The 19,614-nt window shown below is 34.7% G+C and overlaps 1 long non-coding RNA gene across 1 annotated transcript in view; it reads left to right on the top strand.

The window, feature by feature from the left end:
* The window catches only part of LOC120886482 (uncharacterized), a 91,621-nt gene extending 75,540 nt beyond the window's left edge, over window positions 1-16,081 (top strand). The window contains exon 6 of the long non-coding RNA XR_005729453.2: window positions 14,690-16,081. This is a non-coding gene — a long non-coding RNA (uncharacterized LOC120886482). The remainder of the gene's footprint in view (window positions 1-14,689) is intronic.
* Window positions 16,082-19,614: the final 3,533 nt, after the last annotated feature.

The following is a 19,614-nucleotide window of genomic DNA, read 5'->3' as shown; positions in this document are numbered from 1 at the left end:
TAAAACATATGTCAATAAGTTTAAAAGTACAGTGGGCTTTATTGAATATTTTATTCATTTAATCCATATTTTTCCATATTTCTATCATTAATTGTATGCTTAATGATATAAAGACATTTCTTCTAACCTTTACTATAACTGAAAAATATGGGTTCCACTAGATTAGAATAAATGAAATGTGTGCAATAGTACTAATAAATATAAGATTTCAGTACCCTACTTGTTCTAATTTGGGGAAACCTAAAATCCTTAGAACTGAGAATGCCACAAATTACCATTACTAATCATTGCTTCTGCAAGGTCAACCAGTTTATTGTTGCTGAATGTCTGTGATAGCTCAACTTCCCAAGGCTGTGATCCCTGTGAGGTGACAGTACAGGTGTAATCCCAAGAGGCAGAGCAGCTACAGTTAAGGAGACTGGAGCTAATCTTACATTGGCCCTGTAATATCTCTATGATTCTTTTCTAACCTTCTCTATACTCATCTGCAACATACAGATGGTAATCATACCTAGTTCCTGGCACCTGGTTAGAGTAGCTAGTATTATTGTATTTAGGCCAAGTAAACAGTTTTTAATACAAAGTTGAGAAAAGAAATATAAATATTTCTCTATAGTTTTTGCTTCTGGAACAGAGTATCATAAATGTTCATTTGATACTATGATTTAGAGTGATTCAATCAATGATAAAGTGGCCAACTTTACCAAAAGACATATTGTAGCCTATAAGGAAAAGCAGTGATAGCATATATATTGAAAAACCTATGAAACATTGATAATATTTCACACAGAAAATAGGCTATTGATTTGGCCATTATGGAAAGCCACTTATTCATATGCCAGTAAAGATAGAAGAATTTGATATAAGTAGAACATGGAAATAGATAGTTATATATGTGGGAAAAATCCAGCACTTTAAAAGTATTATTTGATTAATAGAATGATCAGTAAACTTTTGCAGCTATTCTTTGTCTTTTCCTACTATTGCTATCAACACTAAAGAAATAGAGGTTCCAAAATTGAAAAAGAAAATTATTCCCACAAATTTAATGAAACAATTATTGAGTTTTAAGAAATATATTGTTAGATATTAAATTAAAGCTTGCTTTCATCGTTCAAGCTAGGTTAATATGTGTTGTGTGCCCTTAAGCAATGCTTTTTCTTTTTTAATTTTCACAATATCTTTTTTATTATACCCATTTTACTAATGAAGAAATGGAGGTACAGAAGGGAGTCAAAGTGGGCAGGTATGGAAGAGATAATTAAATTGTTTTAGACTAACTAGTTAGTAATATGTAGAGTCAATATTTGAACCAGGAAGATTACCTAAATTTATGAATTTATGCACAGATGGAATAATTTTTCTAGATATTCTTTTTTTTTAGAGAGAGAGAGAGCGAGCGAGAGAGAGAGAGAGAGAGAGAGAGAGAATTTTTAATATTTATCTTTTAGTTTTCAGCGGACACAACATCTTTGTTTGTATGTGGTGCTGAGGATCGAACCCGGGCTGCACGCATGCCAGGTGAGCGTGCTACCGCTTGAGCCACATCCCTAGCCCGCTAGATATTCTTAACCTAAAAAATGAACAGGGGTCAGTTTATATAACAAAGACTCAGAAATACTAATTGTATTCATGGCTCTTTTGTTTAGAACACATTGACCATCATAATTTGTTTAACCCAAATTATTTTAAAAAATTTTCTCAAAGCTATTGAATACTTACATATAGAAGAATTTAAATAGTTTTATATTACTATAGTTCTGCATGGAAATTATGTTCCCAAATATAAATAGAGCATATCTCACCCAGAGAGCCAGGGTACTTCCTGAAGAATCTTAAGCTTTTTGATAAGACTTCTGTGGGGCCTACACTAATCATGCCAGATTTTTCTCTTAGGTTGAGTATAATGATTATTCACCCTTCAGATCCTTATTCTGTCTGCCCTATTACATAACCAAATTCTTTGCCATATCAAAGAAAATCACCAAAATGTGAAAGCATTTTGAGAACCACCAATATATAACTAACTATGACTTATTTTGAAGCCTTATTTTCCTTGACCTCATAATCCGTAGGTTAATATAGAAATATGGCTGAGTTTTAATTTAAGGTTCCTGCCAACTTGACTTCCTGAGTCTGCAGCTCTATCAGATCCCTATTAAGAAATATTTATCTTCCTCATCAGTGAGGCATACAGTTATGCTACCAGATGGCATAAGCTCAGATGGTAATGTGAGGGCCTCAGATTTCAAGGCAGTAAGAGATATCCTTGCCTGATACTCTATAGTTTTTGGTAAAGTTTATTTAGACTAAAGATTATAGTCTTATTTAACCATATATCCCTGGCATCAAGCCATTACAGACAAAATAAACATTTTTATAATTCAACTCTTTATAGCAACTTCACTCTTGTGTGGTGGTAACAGGGAGGGAAAAAACAGTGTATGAGACATTTTGTCCCAGCCAGTCCACAGCCTCAACTCTTGATCTTGTATCCTGCATCGGGTACAGACTAAGGGATTCTGTTTTGGTTAAGAGTAAGTTGTTTATGCTCCATAGAAATACTATAAAATGTCTATAAACAACTATCTGAATGCAGGTAGGAATGGGGAGAGTGCTTGATAAACTTTTGTAATTGTTTTTTTAAATGCAATTCTTGATATGTTCCTGACCCTTTACCCTTGACATCACATGGGACAAAGAAGCCTCAAAGCATATTGAGGCCCAAGGAATACCAAGAAAGGGTCTTAGATATCTAAAAGATAATTGTAAATAATAAAATTCCAGCTTGTGCTATTATCACTATCAAAAATATTTGTCTTGAATTTATAATCAAATATAATAAAATATATATGAATAAGTTAATAGGAATTCTGGTTATTTATGGTGTATTAAAATGTGAACTATTGTTATTTACTTTTTGTCTCATGTACACAGTATTTCATGATGATATAAAACCTATCCTGGAGGGATCCAGTGAGGTCTAGAGTACGTAAGGTCAATTTCTATTCTTAGCTCTATGAGTGTTTAGAAAATTGGTATGAAAGCAGCTGAAATTTTGGATTTTATAATATTCAGCAATAACCTTCAATGAAATCAGCTTTCCTTTGTGAAGTCCAAAAGTAAACACTAATATCTGAATCTTATACAGATCTAATATCAAAGGAATACTTTGAGTCTGGAGGGTGGGAAGTGAGAGAAACTGTTCTTTCTGTGCAGGCTGTAACACTCTAGCATTTCACATATTTCTAGGAAGACTTATTTAATCTACCTTGTCATGTGCTGACATTTAATAAACACCTCATTCCTCTCCAGGTATTTTAAACAGTGAGCTGCAGAAGAGTAAATCCCTGGCCAGTTAATGGTATTGAAATGACTAAACATTTATACAGCTTCTCTCTTGAAAAATAAGGTTAATGGAAAGATTTTCTATTTTAATATGACTTTCTTCATTCTGTGAACTGTATACGTTCACACCTGCAATATATATTGCTTGCTGTGAGGGAGCCATCCTTTATTTGTGATGGTAATGATGCCTTTATAATATTATGCATGTGGTTCCATTTGAATGACATATAATTTATTACTCTCCTTTATTGGTTAATATTTTTATGAGGATTATTTTCCCAGACCAACACAAAATGTGCCTGCCTGTGCATGGCACACATCCTCAAAGAATACTAACACTTTACAAATTTGCTGGCTAATGTATAATCTGCAGAGAATATCTGCCTCATCTGACAAATATCATCTCAGCTCAGGAAGCTGTGTACAATCCATCTATCAGATCTGACATTGGAGGTATCTATGCAGCCCTTCCCATCACACACCCTGCCTTTAAAGGTCTTCCCATCCCTGTTATTGGTCTCACAGATGATAGAGTATGACACTCCATAAACAATGAGCTAGGCCTTTTGTAGGCTGCTTTGCTTTTCTTGGCTTCAAACTGCCACTGAATGTCAAATCAATTTGGCTCTCATTAGAACAGCTTTATATGTGCAAATGTATTTGGGTCTGGTTGCCACTTTTTTTCCTATTTTTTTCTCCTTTCCATTCCTCTTCTTCTCTTTGAGATGATGTAATTTTTCTCTAATCCATGCCAACACCTGTTTCTTTAAAAAAGAGAGGAGAGAAAAAAAGAGAAAGAAGAGTGAGAGAAAATGCTGAAGTGTGTTGCTCTTTATCACAATCAGCATGAACACCAGTCTGGCACATTATGGCTCAGGTTTCCCCAGAACAAAGAGAAAATGCCTTGTTGCTGTGATATTGTACATCACAGAGCCCAGATAAAGTCAGGAGTCTATGTAAACCTTAGTTTCTGATGTCTGGAGAGACGGCTGTCGAGATAGAGCAAGGTGTGTAAGCCGGTTTTATTGATAAGTAATGAAGCCAGCAATAAATCTGATGCAGTGCTTAAGGAAGTCTGAACTATAGTAGCATGTTTGATGGAAGACTGTTTTCCTCCAAGTTGGGAGAAATGGAGTGCTGTGTGTTAGAGAATAGCATAGACTTACGCCACAGCAATCTCAACGGTAAACAGACATTTGGAGATAGACAGATGAAAAGACAAACTATAGATAGTCTAGGTGGTCTTTTTGTGTTGACCTGTTTACATTTTTCAGTTTTTGTGAAAATATCCTTTCTTAAAGCATGGACTTTGAGGTGTTTGATTCAAATAAGTCATTTTACTACTAAAAACAAAATATATATATGGCATTAGATCACCTATTATAGAAATATATGCAGCTCCATCTTTGACTATACTGATAAATACTCTTACTGGACTTACTGACTTAAAAGAAATATGAGTGAAAGTGATTGAATCTAAATTCCCAAACCAGATAATCATTATAATTATTTATTTATTTATTTTTCATACCAGGGATTAAACCCAGGGGTGCTTAACCACTGAGCCACACCCCAACCCTTTTTTTCTTTTGAGACAAGTTCTTTGTAAATTGCTTATCCTTGCTAAGTTGCTGAGACCGGCCTTGAACTTTTGATCCTCCACTGGGATTACAGGCTTATACAATGGTACCCAGCCATATATTTCTTAATATTGTTTTATGCTCCTCCTTCCAAAATATTGAGGTGTTTGGGAACATAGAAATGTAGGAGTTTATATGCACATTTACTTACTTAATGGTTGTGTATCATATATACTGTTCTAAGTGCTTGGGATATATCCACATGCAAGTTTTAAAACATTCCCTGTCCTTTTGGACCTTTTGCTTCAGTGTGACTATTAACAGTGAGCATGGTTGGTTACAATTAAAAATACAGGGATAAGGGTAAGTACAACTGAAAAATAAGTGAGCTTTCTTTCATCAGGAAAAATGTACCTGGCAGAAGGAAGAGCTGGTGCAAAGCCTGATTTGGGAACAAGACTGGAACATGTGGAGGGCAGTGTGACCAGAGAAGCTTGAGCCAGGGAAAGAATAGGAGGAGAGACATCAAGAAAAGTAACAGAGATGGACCCAGGCAAAGTAATACTCTATGGAACACTGCAAAGCAAGAGGTTTCACACTTTAAGCAAAATGGGGATTTATTGGAAGGTTTTAAACAGAAGGATTATATGATGACTATGTCATGCATTTTTTTTTCTATGAATGATTATAACCAGTTTGGGATTTAGAGACTTTTTCAGGAAGTCTGATATATAAATAATTAGATCAGGACACTCTGGACCTTTTGAGAACTTCCACAAAGTACTACTAATAATAATGGAAACCAAACTTGTATCAGAGAAGCTCAGAGAAGCTCTCAGCCAAAAATCTTGCTGGGTAAGTTGCTGGAGAAATAAATGAGAAATTAGAAGTAATGACCTGGTCATCATCCTAGAAATAGGAACACAGAGTTATTGTAGACTCAAGGAAATTAAAGTAAAATTAGTCTTCCTGTACAAAAGACATTGCAGCCAAACATATTTAGTACTATATCCCAGCTGTGCTACTGTTTTATGGTGTGAAGCTAGTTATCTATTTGAATCCTGGTTTTTGCTTTGTAAAATGGGACTAACAATAAAATACCTCTTGCATAATTGTTTTGAGAGTTAAATCATATAACATATATATTTGACAAAGTACACATTATCATTTTTTCTTCTGTATCCTCCATGGTGTTTATACTCAACGAATATTTTAGAATATTTGTCATTTTCATTGACAGATTTGAACATAGGGGGAAATAAATACAATGAAAGAAAAGATTCCTGATTAAATCAGGCTCCCATAGTTTCTAGGGCAGGTGGTGTGTGAACACTTTCTCACCTGTACATGTCTAGATGTTCCAAAGAAAGAATGCAGAGCAAGTATACTAGGATTACATAAGCAAGAAGATATTCTTTTGGTGTACATCAATCTGGCCAATTTGTATAGATTCAGCTCAGTCAATATTTTTTAAATGTGTCTGTATATGAGCAAGAAAGTATAACAAAGGGTGGTCTCTGACCTTTATAAACTTTTGGTCTGGTGGAGAAATTCTCAGATTATTTGATTCTTTCTCCTCATAGACTTTCAACTTATTTTGTTTTATTTTGTATTCTGCTTAATCATGTTACCATCTACCCCTGCTAGATAAATTCCTTTTGTTTGCTTGGTTGGCAAGTAGTGACTATTATGTAAATGAGCAGATCTGAAGGGATGGGGTAAAGCATTTGTGTTATTGTTTTAATATATAATTGCAGAACTCATCATTCTCTAGTTTGTATCTTCAAGGCCAGGGTACCTCTGCTTAAGGTTGACGTTTAGATGTTGAAGGGAAAGAGTTAAGACTTATTCTATCATTGACAATAAAGAGAAAAATACTTTAGTTCACTATTTTTCTGTCAGATACAAGCCAAAACCCTCCTAGGACTGCATTAATAGAACTGAAGAGGAAAAATGAACTAAAACTTTTAAGCCCCGAAGAGTCTTAAAAATAGTCTTTAAAAGATAGAAAAAAAAAAGAACAGAAAAATTCCTTTAAATTCCTGGGTCCCACAAATGAGATTTTACTAGTGGCAAGTAAAACATATTGATTGGCACCAAAGTATAAGATCTTTGTCACCATCTGTTTCCTGATTGTGTCAGCAAGTATTTTTTCCCCACGAGAGTGTGAGAATACACCATAGCCTAAAAGTATCAAAGTGTCAATTATGCACCACATTTAAAAGTTGGAAGCCCAGTTCATGAAAGTCAGTGACAAAAGTCCTGATTCCTGTTTCTTTCTGAAGTGAAATCCTTGCACTTCATTTTACTACCTACAAAGAGACTGATGGCTCCACAGTTCTATGGGGTGAGGAGCTGTAGCAAAAGGAGTCAGGGAAAAGTCATCTTAGATGAATATTTATCAAAAGCCTCCCCAGGCAAGTCACTTTGCTAGAATATGATGTTATTATGAATGCTATATGCAAATGACAATTTTAACAAGTATGGTGTGACAGGGAGAAAAAAGAAGTGAAGGAAAAAAAGATACAGAAAAAGAGAAGTAAGGAGAGAAAGAGGGTGGGTAAATGGAAGAATCTGATAGTCTGGGCTAGAAAAATGACAAACCAGTTGAAAAATTAGGCCAGGAACAATGGAAGCTTGATAATCTCAGAAAGATTAAAAGTCTAGCATTTTTAGAATGAACTCAAGATTCCCCATGCCTCCTTTTTATCTAGTTGTTTTCCTGTTGTTTAAATTTGACTTCTGATATCCTTTTTATGTTTTCCTCTTGGTTGGCATCAGTGTGATTGTTAAACATAGCTAATGACTGACTATCCTGATTGTAGAGAAGGACCCCCTTCTTCTCTGCCTTGATTATTTCTTGATGTATTGCATTTCTGACCAACATCAGTAAGACTGCCAGTTTTGACACTGTTCTCTTGCCTAAGTATGTTACAATAACATGTAGAAGCCATTCCTATACTACTGGAGGAGTGGCCTATGCTCAGGCTAGTGGTACAGATACCATCTGTCTGCTCAAGTGTTTCTTCCTTTTATGATAAACCCTGGGAAGTTGTTTCTTTGGATCGACACAAATCCTTTCTTTACAGATGGGAAACTCAGGTTCCCATAGCACATTCATTGTTTAACATCAAAAATCAAAATAAAAAACACAGATTCGTATTCTAACCAAGGGGTGCATGGGCTTGGAACCTTTACAGCGACAGGGTTCTGGCTGGCACAATCAGAAGTCTATGTCAAACAGAATATACACATGCCTCCCCGCTTTCCTCTTACACACGGGAGTTATTCTGTGAAGTGGCAGGCAAACCTTACCTGGCAGAATCAGTTCTGCTTGTCCCAACCATGGCCTCCATTATATAGTCCTCCACAAGTCATATCTGGGGCTTCAGATATGCCAAGACAGAAGACAGCCACATTCTCAGTTCAGATTTGTTTAGCATATTAAAGCTAGTCATATGGGTCTGTGGCACACCCTCAAAATCATGTATAATCATAATTAAATTTAAATTGTGTGTCTCTGAAAACCATTGGATATCTTAGATTTTATGGATTTTATTTGCATTTGACAACATTGTATAGGAGGAGAAAGTGAAGGGTGTTTAACCATTGGCCAAAAAAAGAAAAAAAAAATATATATATATATATATAATAAATATACTCCAGGTAAAGTATCTGAGCCATCAGAAAATAGGATTTCTCATTTATTCATTTATCCAACAGAACAAAATTGAGCACAGGTGTTTGGATAATGCTATAAAAAGCACTAGACATTAAATAGATTACCTGTGAATTTATATATCATTGAGGGAGAGAAAAAATTAAATATAGAAATTAATAAAAATATCATTTTATAATAATGTTATGAAGAAAACAAATCAAGGAGCCTTGGTATACTGAGGGATAGGATAAGTGATGTAAAGGGGTAAACAAAAATAAGCCTGACTGATAATAGAATGAAACACAAAAGATTTAAAAAAAAAGAAGAAGCAAAATTTTAACAAATGTTTTGAATGGCATCGTATTGCTTTCCTAATAAACTTTACAGATTGAGAATTAGTGATCTGACAATATTATACCTTTTCATCTTTATCTTTCACTACTTCCTTACTACATGTTATATTTGGAACAAATGGAACTGTTCATTGTCTTTTTCATACACCCTGTGCTTTCCTGATTCATTGTCTTCACTCATCATTCCCTCTAACCCATAGAAATTTCTATAGGACTTCAGCTCCCTAAACTGCAATACTTCAGAGTCCAACTCCAATGTCACCTGTTCATTCCTACCAATATGGTCCTTGGAGCTCCCTCTTTCTTCCTTTCACATTTAATTTGTAAGTTTTATATTACTCCTATTTGATACATTCTGGTATACTTATATAAACATTTATGTATAGAGTATACATAAACATATACACTATATAAATACAGAATATATATTTATAAATATATAAGTTTATTATGTATTTATATACATAAATATATATAATATATATGTGTATATATATATATATATATCATCTCTTCTATTTCTAATCCAATAATTCTAAGAGTGCAGTGTCTTTCATATAATAAAATTACCCACTATCTAGTAGACATTTAACAAATATTCTTTTCAATAAAAATAAATAAATCCCAATCAGTAGAAAGCTTGGAAAATTGAAATCATAAAAATTTGGTATATGATATGTTTTGTGTCTTAAGTTGGGTTCCTCTTAAGACAAGTCCTGCTACAAGGATTGCGTACACAGAGTTTAATTTGAAAAGTTACCTCAGGCAGCATTGTGAAGGAGTAAGAGCTGGAGGGGGAACCAGTAAAGAATATGTTAATATGAGTGGGTTTTCACTATGAGCAGCTGGGAGATCTCTGAGAAACTATGTGAAAGATGCTTCAGAATTTACTCTCTTAAGGGTGCTCAAGAGTGAGGATATAGCCTTCATTAGTTAGAGATTGCTCTTGAGATGTCGGGCTATGTTTCCCTGATTTGGTCTATGAGATACCCTTTCTCTTCTGTGACTCTCACATTCATCTTCCAACAGCTGTGCCAGGAAGGTGCTACCTGACAACTTAAGGGTCTACTTCACCATGAGTGATGCATTAAGAATAGTTTCAAAAATTTGCAAGAGTCGTGCTGTTTGGCTACACTTATTTTGGCTTTGTGTTTCCTCAAATAATTCTCCAAGAAATTATTTAGCTTGCCATTTCTAACAGAGTTTGTTAAGCTTAGTAATTGGTGTAGCTGAAGATAGTTAAGTAAACCTTCCTCAATTGACACAGTATTGTTTAAGACAATGGTTTGCGAATGGTGCCCATATGAATGTAGTAATAGTGCTTGAGGTGGTGGCAAGCAGTAGCCATATACTAGGAATATACTGGGTCTCTTCAGGGCTTTTTAACATCATGGTTATCATGCCGAAAACCATGGGACAAGACATTCTACTAGTGTTGGAGCACTTATCTGATTGATCTCCACAGTCTATAAAAGACATTATGTTCAAGGCCTGATTTTGCTACTGGGAAGGCAGCATTTGAAGCTTGAATAGCATGTTGAATGAGATGCTTCAGGAGGAGTCAGTGCCCATCACATGATATCTGAGGTGTCCCATAGAGAGCCTGGGGCCATTGTAGTAGATGTTATACAAGCTCTTATCTTGATCCAGGCTTCCCCAAGAAGGAGTACTTCAAGGCCTCTGAAGAGATCATGGGGAACACTGAATGTGCCTAGGCTATTATGGTGTTGATTGCTGTTCAATAAAATGTTCTCCAGCTGTGAGTGGCAATAAAAGAAATTGTTGCAGATAACCTTAACAAAGGGGACTGCCTCTAGCTTTAAGATATATTGATCATGCCCTGGGTTAGAAGAGTTCTGCCTAACAAGAAGTTGTAGAAGTTCTAGCAGCCTGCAAAGAAGGCATGGTCCCCAAAGTGATAACTTTTGATTGATGAAGATTATAAGAGACTAGTAAAAGACTTTCAAAGAATAAGAGTTTTTGGTAAATCTCAGCCTGAGTCAGTTAGCCATGAAAGTAGCATCAGAGAGGAATCATAGATAATATATTCACCCCCTTTCTCCCACCATATACTAAATTACAGAAGGAAAAATATTTAGAACTCAGAAACATGATTATGTTGTCACAAATACATAAAGTCAGTGCTGTAAATGGTGAAACAAGTCATCGTTGTATTTTCTCTTTGGAACTATAAAAGTATCATAATAATTTCTATCAAGAAAGGAAATAAGACATAGAAAATATAGCATCTAGATAAAATTAGACTCTTTTGCTAGTTGTTAATGACTTAGTGTTGTGATCTGAGATGCTTACTAATTTCTGACGTTCTCCAGTGTTAAAACTGTTCCTTTGTCTTAGCTCTTGACTTTTTACTGTCATATCCATTCATTGCTATAAATTATAATAAGATTTTTTGGGGAGGCTGAGATTTTGCCTACTCTTAAATCACTAAATGATATTTATTGTAACACTTTAACTTATTACATGCCTCTTCTTCATATGTATGGTCAATATACATGTGCTTCATGCCTTCATCATGAGCCATCCATAACCCAGAAGGTAAATCCAAGTTTAACAGGGCTGGGGTTATGGCTCAGTGGTCGAATGCCTGCCTGGCATGTGTGAGGCACTGGGTTCAATCCTCAGCACCACAAACAAATAAATAAATACACAAAGCTATTGCGTCAATCTACAACTACAAAAAAAAAAAAAGACTATCTATAGACCAGCTCTTTTCGTTAAATAGCTTTGCTTCCTTTCAGTTTCAGTTTTTTAAATGAAATAGGGTTGAAAACATACACAGATTCTTAAGTCTTTTTTTAATTTTACTTTCCATATGATTATACAGTAAAGTTACTATGCAAGGCCTTGTGAATTTTAAAACATGGAGAGTTTTGTGTAGTAACCTCTATAATCAGAACTATTATTTTTTGTGTAGTTACCACTATAATCAGTTCTGTTATTATCCAAAGTCCTCTGTATTAATGAGTTAGAGTTATATTCTTCCCCTACTCTTGGAAATCATTGGTTTTTTCTTTATCATTATGGCTTTGTCTTTGTGAACATGTCATATGAATGAAATCACACATTTGAATATGATGATCTAGATTAACTATATAAAAAGGTAGTGAAGGATGCATGCCTAGACTGTGTGACATAGAAAAATGGTAGAAAAGCTTAATGAAGCCATATCTTTGTTGGACTAGGATTAATCAGGACATGCTTCATAGAACAGGTAAAGTGTGGAGCATGGATCTCAGAGAAGTCCAAACTTTGTATTCATGGCCAAAACAGGGGATAACATTTCAGAGGGCAGAGAAGAATAAACATGCAATTAAGAAAATGAGAGGAGGGGTTGGGATTGTGGCTCAGTGGTAGAGTGCTCGTCTAGCACATGCGAGGCCCTGGATTCGATCCTCAGCACCACATAAAAATAAATAAATAAATAAATAAAATTAAGGTATTGTTTAAAAAAAAAGAAAAAAGAAAATGAGGGGAATGATGTAATTTGGAGGGGAGAATCCAGGCATATTTTGTGGCCCTTAAAATGGAGAGCAGCATGAACAAAGCCTTTGAAGAATAATTTGACAGTGATGTGTGAGATGTGCTAACAGGCATATCATATTTGGAAAATAAAGATGGTTATTGATGCCTGAAGAATATATAAACTGAAGGGGAGAAAGCTGAGAGTGGTTAGCACATGGTCAAAGGCTAAAACTTGGGAGGTAGCTGGGTGCTGGGAAAGGCAGAATTCTAGAAAATTAAAGCAAGGAACAGAGAAAGCAATTTTAGTGGTTAGATGACAGCCAGTTCTCAAAAGAGAGGCAGGTGATCAAAACATTAAACATCATACAGAGTTTGAAAAAGTATGGTGTAGAGGAAACCAGTGGTGAGCTTGGAAAAGTTTGGTTGCAGTGGAATTATGGGAATAAAGGCTAGATTGCAAAGGGATGAAGATGGTACACTGAAAGTGAAGATGAAATCAAAGCAGAATTGATTATGAATTGTCTTTATACATAGAAGTAACAGCAGGATCAGTTGAAGGGTTTACAAGCTAAGGAAGAAGTGAAAGAAGCCAGAGATGGTGAGCAAAATGAATAGAGCAAGAAAGTTCCTTCATGAGCCAGAGCTTATGAGGACTTCAGTTAAATTACCTTTGTGTGCATTTTGTTTGATTAGAACCATTGGTCAAATGAATATCGATTAACTTTCATCTGCTTCTCCCATTGTCACCAAAAGAAGTCCTATAATAATTGTTCTCTGTTACTTAAATTTTTCAGTTCTCATAGAATAGAATGAATGAATACTGTACTAAACCAGTAGCAACTACTTACGAATATAAATGCTTTAAAATTTATAGAAAACTTTTCATAAACATTTTTATTTTAACCAGTAATATTTAGAGTCAATAATAAAAAATTACTGTGGTGTAGCTGTTGGGAAGATTTTTCCAACCTCATTACAACAGAGACACTACACTTCTCTCCTAGAACTCAATCATGTCAATCACACAGTAGTATCCCTAAGCATTTGCCTCCAATTTTCTTGAATTGAAGAATCTCTCATAGTTGTTAGTATCTAGCAAGCTGAAATTTTAAACAAGGCTTTGCTTGCAACCAAAATTGATTTCTGTAATTCTCTCCAGCATGGTTTTTCTGACAAGGCTATTTCTAGATTACCTAGTGTTTGGACTCGGCTCATGTTGCTTATACAACTTTAATTCTTGCCTCTAAGCTGCAACCTGGTCCCTTTGCCAATCACGGCTGGAAGCATCCTCCCATGTTATGGACCCTTTCATCAACTGGGCTCTACCAATCACTACTATCGACCCTTTACTCCTCATAAAATAAAAACAGAGACTTTGAGGGCTTCTTGACATTTTGCTTGGGTTCCCTGAAGACCCATCCAGGACACCTCCATGGATCTGCTTTACTCTGTAAGGATGATCTATTTCTCAAAGACCCTACCATAACTCAAAGTAATCTTTAAAATAAACCTTGCAGGACAAGCTAGGGCTTATTGATTACCTCTCCTCCACATTCATGTCTTGGATAGAAGCCAACCAGCCTCCTGTGAATTCTGGATGCTTATAACATTCTATTAAGGAAGAATGGCAGTAAGGTACAGCTAACACCTATGGTCCAACCAGAATTTAAAACTTAATCCCTGAGACTCTTTAGCTGTTTTAGACTGAAAAGCATGTAAATACAGCTCTTAAAATTTGCAAGGCATAAAAATTTTGAAAAACTGTATAACAAGTAAAACAAAGGTTTTTCCAAATAGGGTTCTTGGGCAGACTTATATAAGGATACAGAAATCAGTCACCTACATGGTACAATTTGCAAGTATTCTCCATTTCTAATTTCTTTCCTGGAATATATCCTAGAGCCTGGCTTTCCCAATGAAAGAAATATATTTGAATTAAATAATACTCCTAAGATTCTTTTGTGAGGGGTAAGACACTGTAAGTCATAAACCCGTTAGTAAATTTTAGGCTATGAGATTCATCTTTGCCATATCAAGAGTGATCCTGGCATACTAAAGCATTGGTTTTGAGGGATTGGCGCGCGCGCACACACACACACACACACACACACACACACACACACACACACACACACGGAGGAACAGGGTTCATTTAGAGAGGAGGAAAATAAGAGTCAAACAGTTTAGCAGTTTGAAAAAAAGATCTACTTTGGGTTGCTTCTGGTGATTCTGTGCTAAAATGTCATTAACTTCCTTTGCAGGTGGGCCATTGCAGAGCTCAGTGACATGTCCCAGTGAGGAGTGGAAAAAGAGGCAACACCCTACTGTGTGAGAACAGGGAAGGAGAACAAAACTTCAACCTTATTAGCATTGTTTGCTTTTTGTTGGTGAGAAAATTATAGGAATTCAAAATTCACCAAATTGAATTATCCTATAATTTATTATTGTATTGAGAGAACCCATATTTATTACCCAGTAATTCCCTTGTTTATTTCTTTGTAAAAAGTGAAGTAACTAAAGATAAAGCACCTAATATTTCAAGAAATGAAAAAAACTGTCTTTTAAAAAGACCTACTTAAACTAGGTCACCATTTTTGGGGGACAGCAAAGAGGCCGATAGAGAATTATATCACAAGAAAAAGTGTATATACTGGAATAAGGAACTATATTCAGGGAATAGCTATGGGGGTTTAATGTTCAAATTGAATTTAAGAATAAAGAATCATGCATGGATGCTAAGGAGAAGGTTCAAGTAAGGAGGGAGAAAATGAATGATTTACCAAAGGCCAAGAGTATCACCAAGAACTAAGAGGGAATGGACATTTTAAAACTGAATCATATCAGATATCAGTGAAGAATAAAGCAGAGATGATATGGAAAGAAAAGTGTTCTAGTAGGATTGGTAGGGATGTAATAAGTCAAAGGAGGTGAAGATTGGGAAAGTTGGATTCAAGGCTGCTTACCAAAGGACCCCCAAAAGAGATGGTTAACAATAAGTGAAAAAATCTGCTGATATGAACTTGTTAAGTGACAGAAAAGAAAATTGGAGACAGCTAAATAATTTACTGCTGCTGCATATTCGATCTTAAATGAATTCATCTTTCTAAGAATCATTGTCCAAAAATGGAAGAAGATTACCTGATTTGGAATCAATATTGAGAGTGGCACAAATTAATTAGAGTGGAATCAGAAAACTAATGGCAAAGGTAATGGAGTCATGAGAGAATGTGGATGACCCAAAAGAACTTAGTTTCAGTTATGCTCTGCACAAGAAAAAACATGAAAGGCATTGGCCTTCTACTATGAGCAGATGCAGTAAGGATAACATTAAGCAGAACTATTTAATTCTAATTTTGTTTCTTCTCTATCAAGAAGGAACAGATCTAGCACAATTAAGAAAGAAATTTGTCTGTGAAAATGGGTAGGAAATATTTACATACTCTCAAAAATCTACCCAGCATCCTTAAGAGGAAATGCATTTTTGTTGGTGTGATTCTGTACTATAACCACAAAGAATACTCATAGCCATTTTCTTATTTTCACATGACTATTTAAGTTATGCATGTTCTTTACAATGCCTCTAGGTTAGTGATTTTCAAACTTCTTGAATGTGACCTACTGTAGGAAATTATTTTATATTGTACCTTATGCAAATGCACATAAAAAATAAAATTTTCATAAATATCTGCCTTTGTTACTTCTGTTATGTTTGAATCTATTTTATTCTTTTCCTTTTCTAAACAATTGAACCTGTGACCCACTATCTTGTTGTCATGGCTAATCAAATGAGTAGCCCATGGATAGAAATCCATTGTTATAGATTATGAACATGACATTGGCTAAATGATTCAGTCCTGACTTCATTGTTGTGTTACTCAAATGCATTTTTTCCATATTTTTTCCTTTGGAAATAATTGTGAGTATTTCTTTTTTTTTCTTGGATAAAATAGCTTCCTGAGACTTAATATTGTGGTGCTTGATAATAAATATCTGAACTAATCCCTGGACTCTCCAAAAAACTACTGACCTACTTTGTTATTAATTATAGAAGAAGTTGAACCGTGTTTGCAACCAGTGCTTTGCATACCACTTTTAAGTATTTTAAATCAAAATATTTAAACATAGAAAAATATTTAAATGTCCCAAGAAAAAATTGCTTACAGGAAATAGTTAGGAATAAATTTGTGAATTGGACTATGAACCTCCATGGTTCTTTCTTTTTTGCAAATATAAATAAAGCTTTCTAGAGAGAACCATAAAAACATCTATATGAACCTAATAATATACACCAATTTCCTCTCCAAAAGAAATATTTTCAATATAATCATAAATCAATAATAATATATGTTATTTTCCTAAATAATTAGACAGTGTATCATATTTTACTAATGCATTCATCATAGTTCTAACTTATTTCAGATCGTTTTGTCTTTCACATATGCCTGGGGCTCTCAAAACCAGCCAAAGTTTGCTATATCATTTTAATGAGTTGCACCCTTTTGTTCATATAAGTTGGCATTGCCATATGTTGGGCAGTTATTTTGCATTGGTGAGGGACTGTTTATCATTTATTTGTTGCATAGTGAGGGACTCTTTATCATTTATTTGTACTTATTTTTACATTTTATTTCAAAGCAGAACATAAGCCTAAGGACTAAATCTTGAAGGGTCTCGAGGACAGGAGCAGGAACCAGCATTATGTTCCATATGTTCTATGTTGCTACTCTTCTGTTCCAAACTCATATAATGGGTTATGATTTACAGTTCAATTACTGAATATCTTTCTCCAAACTTTTCTTACAGTAACTTCCCTACATTGGTCTTATCCAATTCAGTCTGTTTGATCTACTGATTCTCACATACACTGTGCCTCTGCCTACTTGTGTATCTTTGATTACAAAGCTCTCAACTAGACATCATCTTTTTCCTGTCCAAATATTACCATTTCTTCAACCAAATCCCATCATTTTAAAATAAAACATAACAACGTTTTTGCCTATGCCTGTCCCAGTGGTTGTTCTCATCTCTTAAGTACCTATTATCTGTATAACTTACTTTCCAGAGAAGGGCAAAATATAATGGCATGAGGTTATTTTTCTTGTATTTTTAAGTGCATATCTTTGAAGTTTGTGTAAATTATTAGTCCCCTATACCATTTTTTATTTGTTATATTACAATAAATTTGTTGATGTTATGTATCAAATATTGTGCTAAATATTAGTTTGCGTTAGAAATTAATATTTTACATATATATTACAAAATGTAAAGGAATATGAGAGAGCCTAAGCTTGTTCACATTTCTCATAGAAGGTTGTGACAGAGAATGTTAGTATTCACCCAAAATTAACATCTATCTCAATATTTCCTAGATCTCATACATCTGGGTAGTATCATGTGACTAATTCTCATGGACAGAATATGAGCAGAAATAATGCATCATTCTGGTTGGAAGCAGGGGAGAGTAAGTGCTATTGCATATGCATGGCTATAAATGAAAGACTGTGAGATGGCATAATTTTAAGTTGGAGTAAGCCTGAATCTTTGAGTCCTTGCTAGATATCAGCACAGAGAGGCCATGAAACCTGTGTCAGATTGTGCCATGAGTAAGAAGGCACCTTCATTGTGGTAAGTTACTCAGAGTTTGCCAGAGATTGGGGTTTTTTACTGAAGCATACCTCTCCTCTACTGATTATTAAAAGTAATGATTTTGTGTATGCTGACGAGAAGATCAGGAAAGATGCTTGAATAACGTCAATCCTGATTAAATTATTAAATCCTTAGGAAATTTTGCATTTGTGAACATCTTTCTCATTGTCCAGATCAGTGTGCTATGTACATAGCAGAGTCCCAGTAAATTTTTGTTGAATAGATAAGTAAACAAACTATGGATGATTACAAGGAAAAACCATTATGACAGAACCAGAGAAAACAACAGATGATAAAATCCAGAAGTATCTAAGATACACACCCAGAGTCAGAAGCAGAATTTAGCAAAAAAGATGAAGATTAAAGATTAACAAATGAAAATTATTATCAAACTGGCAGAATTTCTACATCTTGAACCTTAAAAAGAAATGTGGGCAAATTAGAATATATCAGGCTTTACTCACTAAACTATCAGGATCCTTGAACTGAAGAATGATAAAGAATTTCAGTTTCTAAATCATAGATCTTTGTGAGTCTTTTATCTGGCTGATACTACTTGGCTCCTCTTAATATGATCTTCTTGGTAGAGCTGGTAGAATAATAATAATAATAATAATAATAATAATAATAATAATAATAATAATGTACAAGGAAGGAGAGCTTTTTCCCTATGAAAAAAGTAGCAATTATTTCTACTTTATTATTTTATTGTCTTCCATTCTCCATCATCTGTCCTGAGCCAATTCTTTCCATTTGCTTTAAGACAAACCAACATTTAAAAACCCAGGTGGAGATTGGGAATTGTGGCTAGCAGATAACTAATTATGGCCCCAGATGGGGGAAAATATGAATATGTTAATTAATTGGTTTCACTTAATGGAGGTAAAATGACTAGATATTATCTATCTATCTGTCTATATATCTATCTATCTATCTATCTATCTATCTACCTACCTATTATCTGTCATTGTCCTCTGTACTCTTAATTAATCTTGAAATTATCAGGCAGAATAAGGAAGGATATGACAATGTACACACACGTAGACACATATACACATATGCTGGGTATATAAATCATCCAAAAGATATAATCTTTGAGTAAATATTTAATAAAAGAAGATATTATTGAATAATGGGCCTCTTTTATAAGTATGAATAAGTCAGCTACAAAAAATGTCACAGAGTCAAGAAAGTAAATCCAGGCTTAAAGCAATTTCATGCTCCACTTTGTGCATAGTCTATTTGTTAATTATAAAATGTTAGCTCTTTTAATGTTTCAGCATTCTCAGAAAGACAGAGATGTTTTTATTGTCTTCAGGTTGCAGATGAGGAAACTTCAACCTTAAGGTATAATACTGCTTGCTCAGCACTGTTCGGCTGCTCTGTGGTGGGGCTGGCTGCAATTCTGTACTGCTGACTGTTAGTCTGGGACTCTTTCCACTCCATCACATTTTATGGTGTATAAAGATCATTACTCTAAGGCCAGTCATAGATGTGACAGCTCAGTGCAGGGAAGGCGGTGCACCAGCAGACTTTGCCC

The sequence above is a fragment of the Ictidomys tridecemlineatus genome, chromosome 5 (genome assembly GCF_052094955.1).
Source record: "Ictidomys tridecemlineatus isolate mIctTri1 chromosome 5, mIctTri1.hap1, whole genome shotgun sequence".
NCBI classification, from domain to species: Eukaryota; Metazoa; Chordata; class Mammalia; order Rodentia; family Sciuridae; genus Ictidomys; species Ictidomys tridecemlineatus.
Note: the sequence above shows the minus strand (reverse complement) of the source record. Positions and strands in the feature narration are given on the sequence as shown.